Source organism: Coturnix japonica, unplaced genomic scaffold (assembly GCF_001577835.2).
Source record: "Coturnix japonica isolate 7356 unplaced genomic scaffold, Coturnix japonica 2.1 chrUnrandom688, whole genome shotgun sequence".
Taxonomy (NCBI): Eukaryota; Metazoa; Chordata; class Aves; order Galliformes; family Phasianidae; genus Coturnix; species Coturnix japonica.
Genome location: NW_015440052.1, coordinates 31,208 through 37,577, shown reverse-complemented (window position 1 = coordinate 37,577; position 6,370 = coordinate 31,208). Strand labels below are relative to the sequence as shown.

The 6,370-nt window shown below is 47.0% G+C and overlaps 1 long non-coding RNA gene across 4 annotated transcripts in view; it reads right to left on the bottom strand.

Moving 5' to 3' along the window:
- Positions 1–246: 246 nt before the first annotated feature.
- Positions 247–6,370, bottom strand: part of LOC107307586 — a 10,613-nt gene continuing 4,489 nt past the window's right edge. The window contains exons 1-4 of one of the 4 annotated variants that reach the window (XR_004305835.1): positions 6,084–6,362; positions 5,576–5,685; positions 5,147–5,270; positions 247–919 (exon numbers count right to left, since the gene is read on the bottom strand). This is a non-coding gene — a long non-coding RNA (uncharacterized LOC107307586). Of the gene's footprint in view, positions 920–5,145; positions 5,686–6,083; positions 6,364–6,370 lie in introns of those variants that run through there. The other 3 variants (XR_001552451.2, XR_004305833.1, XR_004305834.1) reach the window with 3 other exon arrangements.

Below are 6,370 nucleotides of genomic sequence, written 5' to 3'. Positions count from 1 at the left end.
ACACGTGTTCTTTCCCTTCCTTACAGTTACAGTTATTCACTAAGAAGAATCCAAAACACGTGCCCTGATGCCATCGCAACTTCCCTGATTGCATTTGGCACGTTCTACAGAGAGAGAGAAAAAAAAAAAAAAAAAAAAAAAAAAGAATAAGAAAGAGGATTTTCCTCTTGCCCCACTGATAAACACAGAAGTGGAAACATGGTAGCTCACAGACTTGAATGCCTCCGGGATGGACACCAACTCTCCGCCTGTCCATTCCCTCTGGATGGCTTCCCTTCCCTTCAATGTATGGACTACACTGTTCAGTTTGTATTGTCTGCAAACCTGCTGAGGGTGCACTCGATGCCATAATCTATGTCATTGATGTTGAAGAGCATCAGTACCAGTACCAAACCCAGAGGGACATCACTTGTGATCAGCCTCCACCCTGACACAGAACCATCGATCACAACCCGTTGCCTGCGTCCAGCCAGCCAATTCCTAATCCACTGAACAATCACAAAATCCAACACCTCCCCAATTTAGAGAGAAGGATGTGGTGTGGGAACATGTCAAAGGCTCTGAAGAAGTCCAGGTAGATGACAACCATTGCCCTTCCCCTGCCAACCCAAGCCATCTCTCCATCATAGAAGGACACCACATTGCTCAGACAAGATCTGCCCTTGGTCAAACTGTGCTGGCTGTCTCAGGTCTCTGTCTTGTATATGCCTTAACAGAGCTTCTAGGAGGATCTGCTCCATGATTTTCCCAGGCACAAAGCTGAGGCTCACCAGCCTGTAGTTCCCCAGGTCCCCCTTCCTACCTTGCTTAAAAATTCCCAGGACTGTGCTGTCATTCATCCATATGCAGACATTCTGGAAGACAAGCAACTGTGCCTGGCCAAAAGCGGAACAGAATGATTGCCTGCTGAGGGCTTCTTCTGCAAAAAATATTGTAAACATTTCTCATTTTTCCAAGTATCAATTCAGCTTCCCACTTCTTTTTCTAAAGCTCTTCAAAGAGACAGGCAAGGCAGGCAAGGCAGTGATGTAGCCCTCTATGTTAAGAAAGAATGTGAATGTATGGAAATCAGTGATGGCAATGATACGGTTGAGAGCTTATGGGTCAAAATAAAAGCCAAGGCCAGTTAAACTGGCAGAATCACAGGAGTGTGCTACAGGCCACCCAACCACATGAAGATCCGGACAAGACACTTTATAGATGGTTGGATGAGGTCTCAAGGTCTCTCGCCCTTGTTCTTGTGGGGGATTTCCACGTCCCAGACATCTGCTGGATTCCTAATGCAGCAGATAGGGAACAGTCCTGGACGTCCTCAGGGGAGACCTCAGGAGTGTGTGGGAGATAACTTCCTGACACAGATGGTGAAGGAGCCAACAAGGGGAAGCAAACTCCTGCTGTTTGTTAACAGAAAAGGTCTTGTGAGAGATGGAAAGGTTGGAGGCCCTCTGGCGCATAGTGATCGTGAGATGCCACATTTCTCAGTCCATGTTGAACCACAGAAGGGAGTCAGCAGAACTGCTACCTTGGACTCCCAGAGGGCAAACTTTAAACTCTCTAGGACCATGGTTGAGAGACTCCCTTGGGAGATAGCTTTGAAGGGCGTGGGAAAACAGGAAGGCCAGCAATTCTTTAGGAAATTAATGTTAAAGGTGCAGGAGCTGACCATCTCCAAGACATAGAAGACAAGACAACAGGCAAGGAGGCTGGACTGGCTGAACAGAGACCTTGGACTGGAACTCAAGAGCAAAAGGAAAGTTTACCGTCTCTGGAAGAGTGGGCAAGCTACTTGTGATGATTACAGGTACGTAGCAAAGCTGTGCGGGGAGAAAATTAGGAAAGCCAAAGCCCAGCTAGAACTGAACTCGGCCACTAAGGTAAACAGCAAGAATACATATTTCGATAAATAAACCAACAGCAAGAGGAGGACTAGGGAGAATCTCCATTCCTCGTTGGACACCAAGAGCAACTTGGTGACTAAGGATCAGGATAAGGCTGAGGTACCTAATGCCTTCTTTGCCTCAGTCTTTAATAGCAAGACTTGTTACTCCCTGGGAATACAGTCCCATGTGCTGGTAGGTAGGGACAAGGAACCCAGCAGTCCCTGTGTAATTCACGGTGCGAAGGTTTTGGACCTGCTCTGAAAGCTGGATGCTCACAAGTCCACGGGCCAGAAGGATCGCACCCCGGAGTGCTGAGGGAGTTGGCGGATGTGGTTGCCAAGCCACTCTCCAACATCGTTCAGCAGTTCTGGCTAACTGGAAACATCCTGGTGGACTGGAGACTGGCAAATGGGACACCCTTCTTCAAACACAGTCAGTAAGATTATCATGGCAGCTACAGAACTATCAGTCTCACATCAGCTACAGGAAAAGTTATGGAACGGATAATCTCAGGAGCCATCATGGACCAATTAAGGATCAACCAGGGGATCAGGCCCAGTCAGCATGGGTGTATGAATGGTAATCCCATTCTATGACAAGGTGACCCACTTAGTGGATGAAGATAAGGCTGTTAATGTGGTAAAGCCTCTGATGCTGTACCCCACAGCATCCTCATGGACAAGCTGGTTGCCCACAGTTTAGATGGGCATATGCTGCACTGGGTCAAACAATGGCTGGAAGGCCGGGCCAAAGACTTGCAGTCAACAGAGTTAAATCCAGTTGACAGCCAGTAACAAGCAATGTCCCCCAGTGCTCGGTACTGGGGATGCTTCCATTCAACACCTTTATTAACGATCTTGACAAGAAGATGGAGCATATCCTCAGTAAGTTTGCAGACAACACCAAGCTGGGAGGGAGGGTTGAGCTGCAGGGGGGGGGGGGGAGGGGAGAGAGGTGCTACAGAGGGACCTGGATAGACTGGATCAATGGGCCAGGACAAACTGGTTGATTTTCAACAGAGCCAAGTGTTGGGTCCTGCATTTTGGTCACAACAACGCCAGGCAACCCAAAAGGCATGGAGAGGAGAGGCTGGAAAGCTGCCTGATGGACCATGGTGTACTAATGGACAGTCAGCTGAATATGAGCAGCAGGTCCAGGTGGCCAGAAGGCCAATGGCATCCTGGATTGGGTCCAGGAATGGTGTGGTGAGCAGGACTAGGGAAGTCATCCTGCCCCTGCACTTGGCCCTGGTGAGGCCTCACCTCGAGTACTGTGTTCAGTTCTGGGCACCCCAATTCAGAAAGGAGGTGCTGGAGCAGGTTTAAAGAAGGGCAGCAAAGCTGGGGAAGGGCTTGGGGAATACACTCTACAGGGAGCGACTGAAGGAACTGGGCCTGTTCAGTTTGAGAAGAAGGAGGCAGAGGGGAGACCTTTATTGCTCTCTCCCAGTCACTGTTTTGAGGGGTCAGAGCCCAAACTCTGCCAAAAGGCCACATACCATCATGAGATCAGGTACACCTGAGGCAACCACACCACTAAGGCTCCTCTGCTAAACTTAAGTGGTCCCCTAATTGCTAAGAAAAAAAATAAAATGCAGAGTTCCAAACACAAACACTTCTCTCAGCATCCCAACACCTCTGCCTTGTCCCCATCACTGGCCAGCAGGACTAAAGTCAAAGCAGTGCAAACCACAATTCCAGAGTAGTACCTGGAATCTCTGTTTCATCCTCTCACAAGGTTAGCAGATCAGAGCTCAACAAATGCAGGCTAAGCACAAGTTGCTCACAGAGAACAGGGGCTCTGCTATCACCAGCACCTGCTATACATCAAGAAGGAATGTGTGCTGTGGCATTCATTTTCCTTGACACAACTAGGAGTTCCCCATGACTGTCAGCACTGGAAGGAAAGCAGGCTGAAGAGAAAAACAAATAAATACAGACAGGACAGAAAAGCAGGGAGAACAAAGGACGGGGACTGATCTTGAACTAAATAATTAGAGAACAGCTCAAAAGGAATAAATGGACAAGTCTGAAATGGTGATGCTACAGAAGATTCCAGAGTGCTCCTCTTTTTTATTTTTTTATTTTTAAAAAAGGACAGGACATAAAGATATCAGGATGGATATAATTTGAAAACTCTTTTTCATGTGGCCCTGGCATCTAAGGGCAAACTGAAAGACTACACAGAACACCAACAGAAAAAGAGAGAACTAACAGCCTAGGGAAGTGCCACAGAGAAACTGGGAAGCGACCAAGTCTCTGCTCAGATAACAACTGCTGGGTGAGGTAGAAAGCTGATGGTGATACCTTCTGCCAATGAGGAGGATAAGGGTGAGGAAGGATGCCATCTACAGCACAGGCACACACACAGCGGTATAGCCTAGCTCAGAGCTACAATGCCAAAGTAATTAGAAGGTTTTATTTAAACAGCTCTGTAAGGGACGATTCATCTACTTCAAGCTCCAGCAAGCTGCTAGTGACTGATAAAACAAGACTTCTCAGCAACCTCAAAAGCTGACAACCTTTCAAAAAATAAACTGATTGTATGCTTTTTGAGATGGTTTGATCAGTCTACAGAAATTAATCCAGCAGGCAGCCCAATGGTCAAATTCTGTGCTGCCACTAGAGCTATTTCATGAGCATTAGGAACAACCCCAGTTACAGAGCTACCACAGCACTGGCAGAAAACACACAGTCACCTAGGAGAATAGAAAAAAAAAGAAACACCTTACCCTACCTTATCTAACTCCTCACCCACATTTAAAATTGAAACTGTGAGTTCAAATGCCATAAAAAAATTGGGGGAAAAAAATCAGGTAATTCCAAGGAAAACCACCAAGATCATAGAACCACAGAATATCCCAACTGGTAAGGGAACCACGAGGATCATCAAGTCCAACCCAATGCTCCAGGAAGGGCCACTCAAACGCAAACAGCCTTTAAGCTGCAGCAGCTCATGGCCAGGCCCACAGCCCTGGGGAGCCAGTTCCATGACCACTGGTATCAGATGCAGCAAGCACAGGGAGCAGACAGGTAGGCACAGCAAAGCAGCAAGCAAAGCCCTATCTCTCAGAGGGGGCCTGCTTACAGGAAGCCCAGACATTGCCCTTCCAGAAAAACTCCACCATTTTGACAGCCAAAACAGAAACTACCTTTGCATTTCTCGTGACTCTTACCTGTGCTCCCAAATAAATGGTTTCGTGACATCCTCTACCACACTGCAACTGCTCAGAGTAATCAAAATTAAATCATCCATAATAAACTCACTTTTGCCTGGTGGCAACGACAGTCCATTCCCATCGTGTGTCTCCATGTAATGAATACTGCAATTGGCCTTCTGAAAGCCTCCTGGATGAATCCACCAAAAGCAAGGAAGCACCCTGCACTTACTCTGAAGACAGAAAGAAAGCAAGGTTCATGGAACAGGCACACAAGGCTTGCAACCAGACACTGTGCTCCAAATCATAACAGAGATAGGACTATCACAGTGCCAGAACATGATTTACCACTAAAGGAAACATCCGGGAGCACATTCACAACTTCAGCTCAAGCTGTAATGGCTCAGCTTGTTTAGCTTTCTTATCATTCAGCTGGAAAACAAGATACTCCCAAACATCAGCCAGCAAGAACTTGGATAAGCCTGCCCTCTGGTTTTTATGATGACAGACATCATTACTGCCACCTCTGACACCTTACCAGGAGATGCTTCCGTTTATTAGCCTGGACTTGATTCCTTCCACCAGCAGCTGCTCCTAAACTGACCTTGATTCATACAGCGATGCCATCGACTTCTAGCACGAGCTGACCTGAAAGACAGAGAAGAGAAAGCAGGATAGAAACAAACACTGACATAGTATGTTCTAAAATTCTTGAACAAGCACATGAGACAAAACAGGAGAGAAACGCATCCGCAGCAACACCCTAGTTCATAAAGAAATGGAAATCCAGCCTGGCCTCAGCAGCCCTTATATATTTCTTACACATTTGATTAAGCCGACTGCAGTTTGAACCAGGAGAATTCAAAGTCTCTTGCAAATGTTGCCGTAAAGCAGAAAATGACACAGCAAAAGAAAATTAAATACATAGCAATACAAAGAAAAATAAAGAAAAAAGCAAGCCAAAGACCAGGGAATCAAAGTTTAGCACTGCAAAGGAAAAAAAGAGCACAGCACAGCAAAGCACAGATGACAAAAAGCCAGGAAACCTCCCTGACATGACATCTTGCCTCCTGAGCAGGTCACGGTGTCCCTCACTCAGGTGCAGAGCAGGAAGGAAGCTGAGACCCTGTTGGATCCTTGCTGTGCACTCCCATCTAAAAGGTCCATATGCTCCTTGGGAAGCACAATGCCACCTGTGGAAAAGAGAAAGCAGGAACATGACATGCAGGTGGCTATCACCCAGCAGAAGGCCAGATCCTTCCATCTGTTATGCCACTCCTCTTTTAGTCCTAACAAGGGCCCTGAGAATACAGAAACAGCAGGCTTAGCAGAA